General features: G+C 42.2%; 1 long non-coding RNA gene across 2 annotated transcripts; it reads left to right on the top strand.

Moving 5' to 3' along the window:
- Positions 1–7,212: 7,212 nt before the first annotated feature.
- Positions 7,213–11,236, top strand: LOC125886957 (uncharacterized). Of its 2 annotated transcripts, XR_007449114.1 has the most exons (4): positions 7,213–7,294; positions 7,433–7,562; positions 10,823–10,971; positions 11,081–11,236. It is a non-coding gene; the product is annotated as an uncharacterized LOC125886957 (long non-coding RNA). The 2 variants fall into 2 exon arrangements; XR_007449115.1 differs by lacking the exons at positions 7,213–7,294; positions 7,433–7,562 and adding an exon at positions 7,563–7,639.
- Positions 11,237–20,749: the final 9,513 nt, after the last annotated feature.

Genomic DNA, 20,749 nt, shown 5'->3' with positions numbered 1-20,749 from the left:
TCCCCAGAGAATGAAACCTAATGACTTTGGTAATCCTCTAACTTTAAATCTGGCACAATGAGCAAGTTGACATTTGAGGTTTTCAGTGAATTGTCTCAACAAGTAAAGACACGTTTACTGTTAGTAAACAGTATGATGTTTTTGGGTGGGCGGGGCTACCTTGGGGACAAAACAATTCTCCACAGACATTAGCTAGCGATAGCCAGCAAGTTCTGTTGGCTTGTTACAGGCAATCGAGGAAGATGATGTGAGTGGTGCATTCAGAAATACTCACTCAAAGTGTTGGAATGCACTCTGGCACAAACTGGACCATGCATAAATTCAGAGCACCCCTGGAATGTACCGTTAGGTTATTCAGAGCACCGCACTCTCGTGGCATAGCGCCGAGTGGAGTGAATGTGTGATTAATTCAACTGTTTGTTAATTTATTCAGAAATATAATGCTCTCTGGGACCTTTTACTTGAAAAAGTAAATGCTGACCAACTGGACCAGACTGGCCGACCCGTATGCTCTCACTCACTGCTCTCTCAGTGGATGGATGATGTCACAGGAAGCTTTGTGGTTCATTACTTTGCCAATCTTACAAAGGAGGACGACACTTGGAACAGTTTCCTCCAGTTTGTTTTGCTATCGAAGCTAATGTTAGCTAATGCGCTAAAAAGTTAGCGTTACGGAGAAATCCAATATTCCTCTTAATACCTCCCCAGTTTCTGATGAGATGGACCTGATAACCCTTATTATACAACAGCTAGTTCCGGCCCTGCAATCTGATTGGTTGAGAGACAGTAAAACCGTGACGATATTGGAGTACAACATCACGGTTATTTCACTGTGTATGTATCACTCCGCCTCACAGCTGATTGCAATCAATAATCAAATCAAAACTGACATTAGTGTCAGAAGATGTGTAAAGAGGCAGGGACAACAGCTATCTACACCAATCACAGCCTCAGGGCGACTGCCATACAGAAGCTGTCAGATGCGAGTCTTGAAGCTAGGGAGATCATGACAGCCTGCGGCCTCGTGCCTATGACCAAATCACAGCCGTGACGATATACGAGTATAACATCACTCCCTCTTGTGTGATATTGCTTAAATACACATAACGTTATTCATCCCTACAACAGGAACTTTCCCCCAGCATTTTTGATAATCGCCTCAGTCCAGTCCTCTTTTCACATATTTCACCATAGTTGTCTTTGTCTTTGTTGACGGGCAGTGGTGGCTTTGATGTGATAAAATGTAAGTTTTGAGCCATGACTCCTTCTATTCTGGCTCCCAATACCACAACAAGACGACATTTTCAGACTTTTTTGTAGCCTACAGCCCTGTGGTGGAGAGTCGTGTTTTGCCTCCAGCTAACAAACTCGACATCGGCCCTAAAAGGGTCTATTGAACTGGTTGCATGGACTTTGGTAAAGATATTAATGTTCCCCTTAGGATAAATAACTTTGGTGATCCCTGTTGTGGTCTTGGAGGCCGTTTACACGTACGCGGTGATTTTGATAAACGGAGACATCTTCCTTCGTTTGTGCCCTTCGTTTACACGCAAACGGAGATTTCTCTTCTGAAAACGAGTCTTTCTAAAAACTCCGGCCAGAGTGGAGATTTTGGAAAACTCCGGTTGCGCGTTTGCATGTAAACTGAGATAAACGGAGATAAACGAAGTTATAGGCAGTCGACGTCACAGTATGCGCCGTAACTTGCGCCTGTGTCAAAAGTGCGACCTATGTTGCTATGGCGACAATGGATACATGGAAGGCTTGAGTCTCTCGTTACACTGCCACCTACAGGTTTGGCGTGCTCTTGTGTATATATACACGGGTAAGTGTAAACGAAGATCTTTTTGAAAACGGAGACGGTGAAATGTTCGTTTATGAAAATAGCCGGCAACGTGTAAACGGCCTCTCAGTTTGGGTTAGGTTTGTTTTTTTTCTTTTCTGTCTCTCTCCTTCCCCTCCCTATTCTGTTTTACCCTTCCTGCAGTGTGTGTGTGTGTGGCAGGAGGCATGGCTGGTTTTCCTCTCTCTCCCTGAGATTCGGCAGACGAGACACACCTGGCTGCAATCTCCACTAATCAACCCTCCACATAAGCCTGGTCATGACTCCACTCCTGTGCCAGATAATTCTGTCCTGTTTGGTAGTGTCACATGTTTTTTGCAGTTTGTTCTCCAGTGATTCTGAAGAGTTTTGCTGTTTGAAACTTCTCAGCTCCTTACCAGTGTTTCTCTTGTGTTTTTTCAGTGTGTGCCTCGCTGCCTGTGTCAGCCACCAGTGCCTCTGCTCTCCAGCGCTTTTCTCCTGTGTGAAGCTGGATATTTTTGCAAGCTCGGACGCCTCCCCAGCTCCCAAGCCGGCCTGTCTCCTGTCGCCACCACCTGTGTCTTTTGCCTACCTTTTTCATTAAATACCCTCAAACTTCATACCTGTGTTTGTCCCTGCCTCAGTTGGTCCAGAACTCAAACCCGCCCCCCAACAATCCCCTGGTTTTCCCCCCATCACCATCATCAGTTTTCATTGTCCAATACTTTGGTTTGTGACTAAATACCCTCTAAACTCATGACCATTGCATCATCCTTAGCTGTACTTTGTGTTTTGTGCTAATTAGGGATTGTTTGCAAATTTTACCTGCTAAACATCAGCATGTTAGCATTGAGCTTAAAGCGCAAAGCTTTACCTTAATACAGACTAACAAAGGCACTAGTATAACTATGCTCTTGTGGTGAATGATTTTAAGTGAAGCGGCCTGAAGTGGCTTTGTGGCCACGGAGGGAACAAACAGCTTTGTGAGCAAGGAGTTGAAGATCTCACTGCTCCACTCTTAATTGTCAACATTAGTAAACATGTTTTTCTTTATGAGTACATGGTCCTAATCGCTAGCTTTAAGTCATCTTCAATACACCATGATGTTCATTATGTAAATTATGGTCTCATTAAGAGTATAATAGACAATAAAGCAGGGTATGCTTTAGAACGTGGCTGCCTCGCGATTGACATGTCACTACCAAGGTGGTGTCTTCAGGTTCTCAGTCAGTCCCACCCCTCACTCCTCCATAGCACCACCCTCTCGTCCAAATATGGTCCCTTCTGGCTCCAAAAAACAAAGATGGCGACAGCCATAAGTCAAACTGGAGGCTTTTAGTCCACAAACCAATAGATGATGTCACAGTGGCTACGTCCACTTCTTCTACAGTCTATGCCTGCAACAAAGGGCCACAAAAAGCCATTACTTTACTTTAAATGGTCACAAACCAAAAAGATTGGAAAACAAGTGGCTTACATTTTAGTTGGTCACTGCTGTAGAGCTAAAAAGTGTCCTTTAATCATTACCAAATCATTACTTATTAAATCGTGGACTACTTTTGTTTTGCAGTCTTTTGAGCATCATATATTAAGGACACACTTCAGTACATAAACAGCTTTTGTGTGTGCTTGCTTATTATCCTACAATAATGTGGTTGAGCCACCAAAACTTTATCATACTTCACAGTAGTTTCACTTTTAATATCTTTACCTCATCTCCTCTCCATCACCTCCACCTCAGCCTCAGGATTAAAATTGAAGTGTGGTTAATAAGTAAAATCACAGGGGATAATAGCCTTCTGCTTGCTCTGTGCGGACCAGGTGGCCTTAATGCTCTGTACACTCAGTCTGGGTACTTGGCTAATTAAAGTCACTTCCCTCCCGTCCTGGATGCATATTTTTGGGGACGTGATAAAAGCTGTGGCATGGGGACACAGCTAAGTGCTCTTCTAGAGACAATAAAAGTGCTGCTGCATTCCTGCTCGTCTCACGTAGCCGGGTAATAGCAGTCGCACTGGGTTATGCTGACTAGCTAACAGAGGGGGTTGTGTAATAGTATGAAATATTCATTCTTACTGTAGCTCCTCGGGATATGGACCTGGTGCCAGATTTTTACGACTCTTTGATAAGTGTGTTGGGAGAAATAGAGGGAATAAAGTCTGTGTGTATGCATGAAGGAGTGAAAGTGTATTTTGATTAAATATTTATGGGTGCACATACTGAAGGAAGGAACTGTAACTTGTGATATTTACGCTGAAAGTCTGCTCAGGCCCTTTAGACATGTCCCTGTGGTGTGCATACAGGATGGTGGGTGGAAATGGGACAGCAGGTCTTATGTAATAAGGAGCAGAGCTGAGGGGCAACATGGGCTTCTTTTAGAAAGCTCTGTTGGCACTCGAGGCATCGGCATATCCAGTCGGATACAGAGCCCACTGAGAGATTACCCACTTACACAGTTCCTGCAGACTGCTGAGGCGACCATAATCCTGCAGCCAAACCACTGCTAATGTTCTGTGGTACTGCTGCTTTGAGAGATGGGAGTTCAAATAAGAGAACAGGCCATCTGTTGTGAACTATACCAGCACCTGCTTTATTGTTGTTAAACATTATTTTGTGTTGTTAAGAACGAATCAAACAAATAAAATATAATGAGTAAATTTGTCAGCTTTAAAAGTGTTGATAATTTTGGAGATGGACAGATATGAAAGTGGTACCAATCGTCTCATCCAACAAGGTAGTTTCTAGGGCTCCAGCCCAGAATGTTTTCTCAAAAGTCCCAAACCAGGCACGTGCACAGATAGACCCCAGGTAATGCTCAAGCACCTGCCCTTTTGCCCTTTGTCTGGATAAGTGCCGTTCAGTCAGGAACACTCAAGAAAACTTTATTTCCATTTGCAGTATGATATTTGGCGGTATGGCTCTGTTCTGGGGCTTCTCTGCCTTTCCTCAGCCTACAGGCAGAGAGAGCACACCTGTCTGCCTTTCCACGTGCAAATGAGGAAAGTTTGAGGCAGAGAGGCAAACCTCCCTGCCCTGACATGCGCCTACATGGAAAGCCTTAGGCAGAGAGAGCCAGTTGTCTGCCCTTCCAAGTGCAAATGAGGAAAGCCTAAGGCAGAGAGAGCACACCTGTCTGCCCCTCCATGCGCCTACATGGAAAGGCTAAAGTGCAACACACACCGCTGCCATACGCTGCGCATCAAAACGCCCGCCTCCATTATATTCTATGAACAAACCCACATCGGCGCAGGCTGACGCGCCGCGCCGCTCTGCTTCAGCCCACTGCTCTATTTCCAGCACGGCCGGATGCTTAACGTTATCAAGTTTTTCAAATTTTTAGTAAGACGATTTTGATAAGAAACTCACCTGTGAAATTCAAGTTGTTGTTGCCTCAAAGTTTTTCCTCTTCCTCTTTCCTTTTACCTAGCGGGCTGGGGTGGGAAATACACTTTAGTGTCGACGGTGCTGCTGCGCACCACTGCCAGTGTGTGTTGGGGAGCGGCACTTGACGGCCACAGCGCCGCGCCAGTGGCCGTGTGTGTTGCACTTAAGGCAGGGAGAGCAGCAGCAAAGACCCCCTGGCAACAGAACAGAGCAGCATCAGTGACAAACAGAAATGACATTGATAAGTCAGACACAGCATGAAAAGGAGGAGCTGGGGTGGAGGCAGGTTGCAAAGCAGCTTGCAGGAAGCAGCAACAGTAGGCAGGTCAGAGCAGCTTAAATAGGGCGCCCTGAATGAGATTCACCAACTGGTTGCATAGAAAGGAATCATGTGATCTATCAGCTGACTCCCTTCCATCAGTCAGCTGCTCCATCAGTTGATTGGACTGAGATTAGCTGATGTAGCTGGGATATGAGTTTAGGTTTACATCGTGTCCTGACTGGATTAACACTTCGCGCAATTCTTTGCAAGACATGTTTTAATAATTTCATTCTTTAGTTTGTGAATTTGGCCCATGGCATCAGTTCTCAGTTAAAAGTGTTGTATGCCCAACAATGGCATTTGAGTCAAGCCCCTGCCCCTACCTCTTCAACTTCCTTTTTGGCACGTAAATCAAGCGCCCTGCAGGGCAGCATCATGTGTCCCTGACTGTGCCTTCATGGACAGTCAGGTAACGATAGTGTTTATCCTCAGCCTCAGCATTATTTGTCACTATTGTGAACCACTATTAAAACATCTCAATACAGCCAGTCTAATTCAGGCAGTAACCCACTGTGACGTTTAACAACAAGTAAGCTAGTTGTAAAATCACACCGTCTCCCTCCAACTCTTTGCCAGATTCGGATTCATCAACTGCCTGGTGCGAGCAGAGACCGATGCCAAATTGCTTTCTCTCTTCTGCACGCCTTTTTAAACCAAAACTCAACTTGAAATAAAGTTTATGTCTCCCACGTTGCATCTCTGATAATTAATTTAAACAAAAATGACATGCAGTTTGGGGCTGTGGTGCGTAAAGAGTGCAGAGGAGGAGAAGAGGAGTGCGGGGTTGCATGTGTCTATTCTCTGGAATTCTTAAACAATATTTAAAGGTTATTTAGAAGATAATTATAAGAATTAGTGTGGGACTATTTCAAAAAGAAAGAAGGGGATGAGAATGAGGAGAGGAGAAGAGCAAAGGAAAAGACTGGAGAATAAAGTGATCTCGTGTAAAGATTTGTTGATAGTGTAGATAGTTATTTTCTCTGTAGATCATTGAAGTATGCGCAGTGTGTCACTGTTTTCTAGATGTAGAAATTGAATGTATATGTGTTGCAGCTGCTAGGTGCATATATTACATAACGTAAGTAAGCAAGACATTTCCCTGCTCATTACTGTGCACAAATGTATTGTTTGTTCTTAGGCCTCAAACACAATAAACCCTCTGGTGCTGGCAGATCGAAACCTCCTGGTAGGTGCACATTGTGTGTGCATATGTTTTTGTGCGTGCGAAAAATGTTTGTATAAGAGATGTCTGCTTGAGCACCTGACCTGTAAAATGTCTGAGCGCAGCACTGTCCTTTAGAATACATTCAACTTTGTGTCATTCAGATAGTATTACATGCCCATGGTGGTTATCCTACTATGCTATTCCCTAAAGATAACTAATATAATTGAGTTAATGTTCTTCTGTTGACTTCATATATTGGAGACCGTTCATTTACACTTAAAACAGCCCATATTATTATGGGATGGATTTAAATGTCAGCTAAACATTAATTCTGTGAACTCTATGCCAGCACAGTTCGACCTGCCTTTTCCTCAATTCACCCAGTAAATTTCCACTAACCCCGCCTCTCTGCCACACTTACCTGCCAGCCAATAACCTGTCCACCACACCCACCTCTTCAAGCCATCCCCTGCTGCTATAAAGACCCTTGCATCACAGACTCACATTGTCAGATTGTTCTTTGTCATATCCATGCAAGACTTTCCAACGTGTGCTCCTGGACTGCTTCCTTGTTGCTGACCTCGCCTGTCTCTGACTCTCCTGCTCCGTCAGCTCCCTGGTAAACCACTCAGCCCTCTGTCCTCAACCAAGAGCTCAGCTTCTATGTTTCTGGTTTCTGTTTGCCTGTTTGGAGAGACTACCAGTCAGCTCTACGCTGTGAGTTTACCTGTTCTGCTGCCTGTGATTTCCTGTGCAGGGGGGGGGATTACCTCACCGTGTGGCTGCACATTCTGCCTTTGTGCGTGCGCTACGGCATCTACTCATCGTCACCGCTGACTCCTCGACTCCTTACTGGTTCCAACCAGCCTACAGTCGGCTACTCACAGGTGTGTTGGCTCCTCTCGTGTGCTCCCCGGTCGGACCCTCTGCTCGTCTGACTTCGTCTCTTGTCTGCTTCCTCACGGTACTGCTGCACATGTTTGAACTGTTTGCTGTTAGTGTGAATCCACTGGACACCAGTGACTCACCTGCTCTCTGCTTCGGCGTGCTACGCCGAGTGCTTAGTACTCAACCCATGTCCTGGAAGCCTCCGCGCAAAGACATTAACTCTCGCTGTTGTTTCCCCTGCCTGCTCATTCTGTATTTGACAAGCAAAATATAAAGGACACTACAAATGTTCCTGTGGTGCTGTAATTGGGTTCCTACTATACTGCTGACACTTATGGGGTGCCGTTTTTGTAAAGAGTCTCACACTGAAAATAACATCAACATTTTGCCACATTTAGCTTCAAACAATGTTTAAAAAAAGTATTGTGATTTTTTTAATGTCACCTTTTACCACATTTACAGCAATATTTGTTAACTTAGAAATATATTAAATAGTTAAATCTAAATATTAAATGTGGCACCTAAATGTTAAATCTAAATCTAAATGTTAAATCTAAATCTAAATCTTAAATCTAAATGTTAAATCTAAATGTTTTGGGTGAAACTAAATATTTAGCTAATATGCAAATTCACACTGCCGGTCACCGGAAGTACCAAAATAAAAGCTCGAGATGGTCAGACTGTTTATAGAATCAAGTAACGAATTAAAACAAACTTATCGGGGGAAATGGACACTTGAACATACATTAGCGTGATAATAACTACCTAAAATAACAAGAAACGTGTTTGGAGAAATTTTATTTGACGTGTACTCTGAGTTGTTAGTGTCCCTTCGGAGGGATTAACAACCTAAGCTAAGCTAACAACCGTCAGTTCTTAGCCCCGTTAGCAGTGTCTGTAATGACTCATTAACTCTTAAACGGTCCGTGAAAAAAATATTTTTTTCCAGCGGATGTCTTAGTTACAACATGATTGAGCTAGTAAAGCAGTTTTGTGTTGTGGTATTTATTCAGTTTTGGGAAATCACGATGTCTAGAAAGCACCAGTGGCCGCAGCAGCAGCAAAGCTATCAGGACGTCATCTGTTAAATGTCTCCCGTTGTCGGATACGACATTAAACTACTCCAGTTAGCTCAATCATGTTGTAACTAAGACATCCGCTGGAAAATATATTTTCTTCACGGACTGTTTAGAGTTAGTGAGTCATTACAGACTTAGCGGGCTAACAGCTAACAGTTAGCCCGCTAATCTACGATAACCATGTTATTAATTTCAGACCGTGATAGTAATGTTTGTTCAGTCATAGTGTTTATAGGCTTTACAAACACCAGATTAGTCTAAACGGTGATACAGTGACGTGAAAAACGTGAGATGTGCATATATATATATGTTGCTAAACTCCGCTGGTTTTCTACCCGGAAGTATTTGTAAACAACAAGGTGATTCCCTCAGAAGGGACACTAACAACTCAAAGTACACATCAAATAAAATTTCTCCAAACACGTTTCTTGTTATTTTAGGTAGTTATTATCACGCTAATGTATGTTCAAGTGTCCATTTCCCCCGATAAGTTGGTTTTAATTCGTTATTTGATTCTATAAACAGTCTGACCATCTCGAGCTTTTATTTTGGTACTTCCGGTGACCGGCAGTGTGAATTTGCATATTAGCTAAATATTTAGTTTCACCCAAAACATTTAGATTTAACATTTAGATTTAGATTTAATATTTAGATTTAACATTTATATTTATATTTAGCATTTAGATTTAGATTTAGATTTAATATTTAGATTTAGATTTAGCATTTAGATTTAGATTTAATATTTAGATTTAACATTTAGATTTAGCATTTAGATTTAGCATTTAACATTTAGGTGCCACATTTAATATTTAGATTTAACTATTTAATATATTTCTAAGTTAACAAATATTGCTGTAAATGTGGTAAAAGGTGACGTTAAAAAAATCACAATACTTTTTTAAACATTGTTTGAAGCTAAATGTGGCAAAATGTTGATGTTATTTTCAGCGTGAGACACTTTACAAACGGCACCCCATAGACACTTCTCCAGCATAGTGTAGCAAAAATGCATCTTAAAACAGTAACATCAGACAATTTTTGTTTCCTAAAATGACCAATTAGGTGAAAACAGTCATCCTCCACATAAGTTGTTTTTATGGTTTCAGAATTATGAAGAGAATAATTAGATACAACACAGGATGTAGTCTCTACAGGATGTTTTTTTCCTCGGCAATTATCATGTTTATTCCAAATGATGTACAGATATTTAGGCATTATGTCATCTGTAATGGCTTGAAAACTAGTTCATATATCTGCTGAAATGAGAGCATGGCCCCACATCCCCCTTCAGGTTTGGGCTGAGCCCCAAATGTTTACAATGTCTGGCTCCGCCCCTGTGGGCAGTGACGTGCTAGACCTGGTACTTAGTTTAGTTTAGTTGCACATGCATGTATAGAAAACACAGGAAAAAGAAATTTAAAACATTGTGCAGGAGAGGTTAGAAGCCTAAAATGACTTAAGAAGATTCCATCCATCAATCCATTTTCATCCGCTTATCCAGGGCCGGGTCGCAGGGGCAGCAGGCCAAGCAAAGCACCCAGACGTCCCTCTCCCCAGCAACACTTACCAGCTCTTCCTGGGGGACCCCAGGGCGTTCCCAGAACAGATGAGATATGTAATCCCTCCAGCGTGTTCTGGGTATGCCCCGGGGCCTTCTACCAGTGGAACATTCAAAAAAGGCACAAACAAATGACAAATGAATCATTGATGTGTTTAGAGTCAAATTAGAGTCCTTTTCGGATGTTTTTTTGAATAATGATAATGTAGATGATGATTGTAGAGATGAAAGAAGGTTGTTCCAAAGAGATGGTCCTCTGTATTTCAGTCAAGATTGATTAAGAGAAGTCCGACAATATGAAAGATAAAGGTCTTTAAAGTCTTGTGGAATATGCCTTTTGGAAAATGTTTGGCAAGTCATGAGTCAGATGTACATATTTATATGTGAGTACACAAGTCTGGTATATGTTACACTTTGATTTTACTACCTGTAAAAATGACGCTCTATTGTCCTAGTTTCATTAGTTTGGATTTTAGATATAGTGAAGTCATGAGCCCATATGTCATGGGAATCATGGCATGACCTCATTTTGTCACGGCCCTGGCTGTGTCACTAGTTTCCCTGCGTTTTTCCTCATCCTCTGTTCCCCCTCCCCTTGTCTGTCTCGCTGTGGGCGTGGCAGCTCCCTCACACTCCTGGGTTCCCGACTACGTTCACTCAGCTCACCTGCTCCCTGCTGTTCACCTGAGAGCCATCTAGTTGTCAACCCTGCAGTGTGAAACACCGTCTCTCCTCTCCAGTCCTCGCCAGATCGTTGAGCCTTCCACTGTGGTACAGTCACGCTTCAGGCTGTTGTTGTATTGTGAATTCAACCCAGAGTTTTCCTTGTGCACCTTTTTTTTATTCGTGGATACTTACCTTGTGTTTTCCTGTGTCATAGGATCACTGCCTGCCTGCCCGCCTGTTTGTTCTTCTGCCATGCTCCAGCCAGCCAAACCCCTCCAACCTAGTTTGCTTCCCTGCCATCAACCCACTCTCCTCAGCATTAAAACCCCTGGATTTGTCCCTACTGCTACGTTCATTATGCCAGCTATAAAACCCCCTTTTTAACCACTTTCTTCCTGAGTCTGTGTTCTGCGTTTGTGTTCACCTTGTTGATTGTCACATTTTTAAGTGTGTTTGTCTGAAACACACAAAACAAAATAAAATATAATACATTTTAACTTGGTATTTTACTATTATTTTTTTTATATATATATTAATTCGATTACATTTCTACAAATTTTACTTCTCCCCATGATGGTATAAATGGAGTTTCAAAGAACTGTTCACACAACTAGGAATATGATTTTGGTAAAGAAATAATACCCTCTGTTTGATTTAAAAAGAAGCTTTTTTTGTTGTTGCAGTTGCATAAATCCTGTTACCTGTATTTAAACATATTGACCTGACAGAATGTGAAAATCAGTCACCTGAGTGATGGACAGACAGACGGCTGCATCTCAGATGATTTCATCCTGACATTTCATGGGAGTAACTGAGAGTCACTTAAAGCCAACAGCAACCCTCCAAACCTGCCTGTAGCTGATTATTGCTGCATACGTTCATTAACTGATATGAGACATAGATTATATGAGTGTCTGAAGATCAAGTCCGCTGCAGGACACAGTCAACAGCTCTACGTGGAAACAGTGAGACACCTCTGCGGGGCTGCATTACAGCCAGACAATCAGCTTATGAAAGGTGCTGAGTATGACTGCAGAGAGAGGACAGCACGGATCTCAGACGGGAACTCAGCACACGCTGAGAGTTTTATCACGTGAAGGCAACTTCCTCAGGAAAACAAGGTGACACGTGAGAGTGACAGGACTGGACCAAGTCTCCTCCCAGTAGTTTCAACACCCTTCGACTATCTGACATTCTCCATCTCAAAGCAAGACTTAAGAATCTGAAATTAGGAATGTAGCTTTACTGGTTGGATGCAACCTTTAAAGGCAGATTATGTTTGATAGATTTTTGATAAAATAACATAACCTTACTTGATTTAAAGAAAGTGACATCATAAGAGGACACAAAAGACAACTTAAGAGGATAATTTTTTTAATATTTCCGACCAATTAATGTGTCTATTGTGAGTCTATGAAGCACATGAGTGGTACTTTTTTGCACCAAATTGCTTTTGGTTTCTCTAAAAGATACTTGATTTCCTGAGCTTCACAACAACCCTGTAAAGAAACAGCCTGTTTAGACATCAATAATTGAAAGTCTAAGTGCACACAACCCCAAGACTCAAGGTAAAAATGCGATTCCTTAACAGATCAAGTGTCCAGTAAACATGTAAGTCTGTGGTGTTGTAAACTGATCTAGCTAGATGTGATTGATTTCACATGGAAGTAGACACTACTCTGCAGATCAGCTACCAAAGATGCATCTTAAGCAAGGCCGCCCCTCCCTAAATGCAGAACACGCGCTGTGCGTAGGGCCTCATCCTCCATGGGGGGCCACATTTTGCGCGAGGGGACGCATTTGCGCATATGCGCAATGGATGTGCACATCCGCTACCGTGAGGCGCGCGTAGAATCAGCTCGAGGAAGGAGAGAAGAGACCTGACCGCCCATGCCTCGCTGCAATGATTGACAGCACTGGACATCTGAACAATAAGAGGGGTGTGCTGGCAGGCACTTGCAGAGCTGCAGCAGGTGAAGAGTTGTCGACATGTGGTCCAAAAGAGCCTCAGGAGTGTGTGGGGCGGGCTCCACGGAGGGGGAGACCCGAGCCTCGGGGGTATGTGCGGGTGCTCCCAGAGAGGGGAGAGGGAGGTATATAGCTAAATAAGATGAAAATAGAGAAGAATGTCTCTGTATTTTATTTCTGTTTTCAGTGTTTAATTAAGGTGGGAGAGGTGGAGGGCTGAGGGACATCGGACGCCTCCAGAGAGGGGAGAGGGAGAAATATAACAAAATAAGATTAAATAGGAAAAACCAAATGTCATTGTATACATATGTTTTATGCTGATTATTTTACCTGATTATGACATTGCCATTTGAAAGTGCTCTTTCTAAATAAAAAATTATAAAAAAATAAATAAATAAATAGGAAAAACCTGTCTCCCTCTTTTATTTTATTTTCAGTAATTAATCAAAGGTGGTGGATTGAGGTGGTGGAAGTTACTTTCTTTTGATGAGTAATTGATGGCTATTTGTGACTCAGATTTGTTTATTTATTTATTTCAGTTTGAAGTTATTTTTATTTAATATTTATTTATTTATTTCAGGTTGAATTTTTTATTTTATTTGACTCATACAGCCAAACTACTGTGTCTACAGTACATTTGTTATTGCCAATAAAGGTTGTCAAGTTAAATGGCAAGTTGTTGTACTGTCATTTTGTACCTATGATACATTTGGGATGGGGGCCTATAATAAAATTTCACTTAGGGCCCCAATTTGGTCAGGGGCAGTCCTGATCTTAAGCATGCTTGTATATTGATTATTGGATATTTTTTCTTGGACGAGATCACATAGGATACAAAGAAGTCTTACAAGAAGTCGTGAATAGCAGTAATCCATCTGAAAGAGTCAGGCAAAAACTTAAAAGCATGCCTTCAAGTTCCTTGAAACCTGAGCTTTTGTTTGTTACCCATTTCTCCTCGCCATTTGGGATCAGTACAGTAGGACCTGATAAAAAACAAAGCATTGTCTTTGACCAGGAAGTAGTTTTTGAAAAAAAAAATGATGTCCTCATATGGGAACAAAAGGTTTAGTTTTAATAGTCACCAGCGTGTAATAAAATCTATAACTGTTTATTTGAGATCCTGAACATTGTTGTGTAAAAATAAAACTGCAAATGTTTTGTAACTCTGTGGGTTAGGGGTCACTGTTAAAGCCTAAAACTGTTCAAAGGTGTTAATGTCAATTGCCAGAACACAGTTGTGCATAACGAAATTGCAAATAATGCAACATATCTCAAAGCTTTGTCATCTGTTTGTTTTGTAACTCCGGATGAATTTTCCCTGCTCCATACTAGAGCTTAGATTCTCTGCCCGAGCCCAAACCCGACCTGGGTCGAGCCGTAGTTTCCTGCCACTATCCTCGAGCTTGGATGGGTCAGGCTCCTCATAATAGAGCTAGGCTATTGGTCCGACAGCCCATTGTTCCGATATGTGACTGCCACTTTCTTTTTCATTTTAACCCACACCATGATCTTTTCCTGACCCTAACCAAGTGTTTTTTGTGCCTAAACCTAACCAGACCTTAACCACAGGGCATCATGATGATTTCGGAACAACGGGACTTCGGAACAATGGGTTTAATATGGTCGGAACAATGGGATGTCGTCGGACCAATGGGTTATTGGAATAATGGGCTGTCGGACCAATCGGCAGTTCCCATTGATGGTGCCACTCGCCGCGCACATGTGAGTTGTCGACGGTGACAACGTGTGTGTCGGCTTCGTCGAGTGTACCAAATGCCAGCACAATGCTAAGGCTTGCCATGGAAAGAAAGACAAGAGTCAGCCTTCAATGTCCACGTTGGTATCCTTAAAAAAATGTCGGGTTTAAACCGGGCTCGGGTTCATAATTGCAGTTAAAGGGACGGGCCGAGCCGGGCTCGGACAGAACATGCACGGGTTCAGGTGGGGACGGGCTGGATTTTTTGGGCCTGATCTAAACTCTACTCCATACTCCTTCTGACTCTAGGAACAGCCTGTCACAACTAACTGGCATGTGTGAAATGCTGCATTAATACAATAACAATGTCCTGGAACAAGACGATAATAAAGTCCCAATGTCTTTGAACAAGTACTTCCTGATTAACAGCTTCTTAGCCTGTTACTGTTGCTAAAAGTTGTCAAATTTGTTTGCCATATCAAAGACTAACAATATAAGGCATAAATAAACAAGTTCAGTCATAACATTTCATCCGGTTTTGTACCTTTTCCACTTTTGTGTCAGGATTGGGTGACTTGGTTGAGATGCCAGCCATCTTGTTTTTACACAGACTAGTGTATTGTGCTTTTGCTACTACTAGATGGCTCATAGAGTGTCCACAAAAGAGGACGGATCTATGTTAAGCAGATTGTAGTGTATTGTGCAGCAAACCAAGAATGTAAAGTCCTCATCTGAGGACGCAGGGTCACAGGCTTGAAAGGATTACTGAGCAGGCCTACCAGGCACAGGCCCATGTCACCCAAAGCAACAACTATTGACCAGGAAGAGATTCAAAATGACCACAAAGAGATGCAATGGAACTGCGACGAGACACAAAATGACTACTAAAAGGGACAAAATAATCCTTAAGAGATATTAAATGACTAAAAGAGTCACTGAATTACCTCAAAAAGACAGAAAACAACTCGAGATACACAGCCACAAAAACATGCAAAACAATGACACAAAACAAGGCTAAACAACTGTAAGATGTGTGTCTTGCTCCCAGGTTTTTCCCATATTGACATTTGGTTGTGGACTTTCCACGTCCAGATATGCTGGCAAGGTACCCTGGGTGCGTTGGTTGTTGATGTTCAAGTTCTGCCTGCTACATGCATTGTATTCTTTCAAAATACACTTCTGTTTTCACAGGAAACATACAGTCTCTTTCAAAATAAAAGCACTACAAAACTGTGAATAGATGTGTTTGCCTTCAACTACAAACACATGTGGTTGGGTTTAGGACAAAAGAACAGGGTTTGGCTTTACAGTCTTGCGGAAATCGTCTGCCACGTGACATGTAAACAACCTCAAATCATCCATAGAACAAAAGCAGACAGCGTGTTCTTCCTGTCCTACAGACATTGTTGATAAAGACCTCACCCACAACAATCACTATCATCATCATCATCATCATCATCATCATCATCATCATCTTCCATTGAAGATCTGGCAGAGAGTCAGTTGTTGATGCAGCATGAGAACAAAAAGTGGACGTGAGTGTGTCCTTGCGTTTCTTGTGATCACCTGAACACGAGTAAATCAACCTTTCCTCACACAGAATGTGGGACACTGCCAGAGAGGAACAATGGGAACTTCAGTTAGATCAGGAGGCTGTTCAGAGAACGTCATAACACAAACTGTCACATAATATAACCAGATACACAAAAACTACACTTCTTCATTTTTCTTCTTTTCTTTCTTGTTCTTTGTCAGGCTGCACAGATTGTTTAGCTACAAGCATGAAACCTGACGACAGGTATATTCAGAAGTTAGTGACCCAGTTCTGATGTTTCCATCCAATGTAATGCATATTTTTTAAACACAATGTATACGAGGAAATACGATCTTTTTATTTTTCAGCAGGGGTAAAATGTTTTTCAGAATCTCTCTGATCTGAGCCGTGCACCTGCAGGCAGCACTGTGAGATCATGCACTTATAAATGACACTGCTGCTCAAAAGAATGGGAGAAATCTGATTGGAGGGCCTTTAAAAACACAGAATTAACATCTTAAGTTTCTTGGCTTGAAATCTAAGAACAGAACATCGAAAAAATATCAGCATCAACCTTAAAAAGGACCACAAACTGTTCCTGTCCTCAGTGGTACATACTTCCCTGATCAACAGCCTCAAAGCTGAGTTCTTGACGAGGAGGCAAAAGAGCTCCTGCAACATGAATCTAAGTGAAGAGGCTGCATTAAAGGGATAGTTTGGATCGTTTAAAGTGGGGTTGTATGAGGTACTTATCCATTGTCAGTGTATTGCATAAAATAGATGTCAGTCAGCTTCCCTCACGGCAGCAGTGCCATCACAGAAGATAAGCAATGTATTGCTGTGGATGGGGGCAGTAATAAAACTTATTCTAGCCACCTAAGAAAATGAATATCAGTTTAAGTGCACGCTATATTTACAATATTTTTACTGCTGGCGGACAGTCCTCTCCGACGGGGAAGCTGTTATATCGCTCTTCTCAAAGCCAGACTTCATTAAGAAAAACAGTCATTTATAAAAGAAAATTAGTAATCAAACTTACTTTCTTTGTGTTATTGTGTGACTTTGGTGTTTAATAGGGTTAGTTTGGACTCACAACAGTCACACAATAGCCGTTTTTACACAGAGATCATGCTATAGAGTCACGCCCCTTCCGGTGAAGCTCATGGGACCTTAGATCGGAAAAAATATGAATGGCAGTGAATGAGGAGAGAAATATTATCTTTTGGTCCCATTTGAGTTGTGACATGAAATCCAAATATGTCATTAATGAATTTAAAACATAAATTTTAAGGTCAAGAAAGTCATACTTTATGGTAAAACTGTTGAGATATAAGCTTTTGGAAAAAAACATAATTAGAAAAACTACACAGGAGGCGGTCATGTATGTGACGTCATAGCTTTCGCTCGCTTCCAGCAGCTTGGAGTGACTGCAATCTGGCACAAAACACACAGACATCTTCAATCATAAATCGATTAATCATAAAACAGTGGAATTTCAGCGGGGAGGCCAAGCTGCAGGAAGCGAGCAAAAGCTATGACGTCACATACGTGACCTCCTCCTGTGTACTCTTGAGTCTTTCTAATTAAAAAGCTTATATCTCAACAGTTTTACCACAAAGTATGACTTTCTTGACCTTAAAATTTATGTTTTAAATTCATTAACAACATATTTAGATTTCATGTTGCAACTCAAACGGGATAATATTGCTCTCTTCATTCACTGCCATTCATATTTTTTCCGATCTAAGGTCCCATGAGCTCTACCGGAAGTGGCATGATTTCGGCACTCTATAGGGCCGTTACTAAGTCCCTTCTTCATGCCTCCTTTGCATTTTTACACAGAACCAAACAACGGTGGCATAATGGCGCTCCAACCCGGTCTCACTCTGAAGTCGTTGAAACCGGCGCTTCGCCAGTGTCATCCAGCATCAGAGGCTGATAAAAAAAAAGAAAAACATGATATGTGGTCAGTGGGCGTTATAGTTTAATGGTGCCTGACAGCATCAGGGGGAACATGGTAGGACAAGAACGAAAGTTAAGGCGGCAAAAGTCCGACTAGGGCAGGCTGGAGACATGGTGGTTGTGTCCAACAACCACAGACCTTCACCCAGGAGACTGGTGTTTGCTTCCCGTTAAATGTAAAGCTAAACCCTGTTCTTTTTCCTAAACCTAACCGCATGTGTGTGTTGCTGAAGGAAAAAAATGTAAATTCATGGTTTTGTACTGACGTAGCGCATTGTGAAAGAGACTGTATACAAACAGTAAATTTCCTGTGAAAATGGAAGTGTATTTTGAAAGGACTAAATGCATGTAACAGTCAGAACTTGACACGGCGTCCGAGAACAATGCACCCAGAGTACCTTGCTGAGGCTGACCTATATCTCAACATGGAAAGTCCATAACCAAAGGTCAATATGCGACAAGGTCGGAATGAGAATGTGTAGGTTGCTCCAGTGTCATTTTTAAATAGCATGCTGGCAAGCATAACCAAAAAAGGCATGAAGGGTAACACAACGGCATTGGCCTCTCGTGTGACATGTAACAGATGCATCGGCACTGCAGCCCTTTAGAAACAATAACAATGGCATTGACATGGTAACAACAATCACTTACCTTCTCTGTTATATGGCAGCTTATCTCATCCTCTGCTTGAAGGGTAAGGAGCTCCATGACCTCATCATTTTCCCCAGTAGTGGACATTTTCAGCTGCTGTTTTCTTCCCTGAGTTAGCCGTTAACTGCTACTAGCTACTTTTTAAATCTCCCGCGATGGGTCGCACACATAACACATCGTAAAAACGTCACTCCTTTCCTGTCCACGATCCTGTCCTGCCAGCTTTCCTGTTCATACAGACATCATTTTAGGGCTGTTACTACCTCCGGTGGCGGATTAATGGCGAGACAACTCTGTCCCCTTTTTGTGCAATTGTATCTTATATACAGAGCATTGGGGTGTGTGACGGCATGATACTCCCGCCTTGAATGGGCAGTGTAAATGGGGCTACTAACATGAACAAACTAATAGATGGAGGCGTCAGTAGAAAAGCAACTCCTGCGTTCAGTGAGCTAAAATGAAAATGGTCTGGCGGCTTTGGCGAGAGCATAGCTGGGGAACTGACATCGTTTACCTCTGTAATGGTCGGTAATGTTGGTTCTATCTCTGGCAGACTGTGTTAATAAAGGAAAATACTTAGGACTCTCCAAATTCAGACTGTGGCCAGCAGTGAGAATGTTTTTGCTGAGTGCATGAAAAAATGTGTGCTTACAAGAAAAAGAGTGAGACAAAGGCAGGCTTGCACAGACATTTTATTATTATAGGTGACACATCCTTCAGCCCTGATAACACCTCTGATTAGGCCCATTTCTAAACATCTGGAAGACGCTCTTTAAGCAGTAGTTTTTCAGTCTCCCTCCCCACAGAGCTCCTGCTGAATATTTCATCCTCAAAGCACAGATAAAGTGTCTCTGCGCCGTTCACACGATCTGCCTTTGTCTTCGGCGTGAGGAGCTCGCCGGACAAAACGGAATACCAGGTCAGCGGTGTCGGTCTCAAACAGCATCGAGGCGACAGATTGAAACACGAGAGATGTTTTTGTTTCTCAGCCAGCATCTCATGTGCGACTCTGTGACACTGCGCTGGAGGTCGTGCAGGGCGATGGAGGGACAGTTTGTCCCGGAAACTAAGATGCTCGGTTTTCACCTGAGCTTCAGCTCCAGCTCAGATTGCTTTTTGTCTGCTGCTGCTGTACATCTGCTGCAAAGAGTAAAACCAAGGACTGGTTCTGAGCTTTTACTTCATTGTTTGTTTTGTGATTAATTTATGTGGCCAGATAACTTCTACAGTGGTGGAAAAAAGTTTTCGGACACCCTTAAAATTTTACACAATCTCAAATATTATCATGAAATATTTGTGGAAAAATCTTTTTTGTGTTTCAAAAGGTGTGGCTGCATTAGACAGATACAAACAAATACAAATTATATTTTTTTGTTTATTGTTTACAAGAAAAACTAACAAAACTAAATTCTTGACAGTTTCAATATGTCAGTTCTCAACATTGTCGGTATCAAAGTCAACAAATAACAGAGAATGTGTTCAAAACTGAACAAAAAATAAATAAACCATCACATCATCAAATTAATATTTAGTAGTCCTGCCATTGGCACGTAGTAGAGCTCTAATCCTGGCTGGCATGTTCCCCATGAGCCTTTCACACTGTTGAGGGGTAATCTTGTCCCATTCTTCTTGAATTACTACTTTTAATTCTTCTAAATTCTTTGATTTATGCTTTGAAACAGACCTTTTGATAATCCACCACAGATTTTCAATGGGGCTCATGTCCGGGGATTGAGCTGGCCACTCTAAGACCTGGATACTGTGCTCCTGCAGCCAAGTTCTACTGGCCTTGGATGTGTGGCAAGGGGCATTATCTTGTTGAAACATCCAGTTTTTACCTCGACGGAACAGTGCACACGCAGAAGGGAGCATGTGCGTTTCGAGAATGGTACAATACTTGATGGAGTTCAATGTGCCATCACAGACAGTGAGATGACCAACACCAGCAGCACTCATGCATCCCCAAACCATGATACTGCCTCCACCATGCTTGACAGTAGGTACTGTACATGCTGGAGATAATGCGCCTGGCCTTCTGCACCCTCACATTAGTAGGAGGAAGATAAAGCTGG

The sequence above is a fragment of the Epinephelus fuscoguttatus genome, linkage group LG4 (assembly GCF_011397635.1).
Source record: "Epinephelus fuscoguttatus linkage group LG4, E.fuscoguttatus.final_Chr_v1".
Lineage (NCBI taxonomy): Eukaryota > Metazoa > Chordata > Actinopteri > Perciformes > Serranidae > Epinephelus > Epinephelus fuscoguttatus.
Note: the sequence above shows the minus strand (reverse complement) of the source record. Positions and strands in the feature narration are given on the sequence as shown.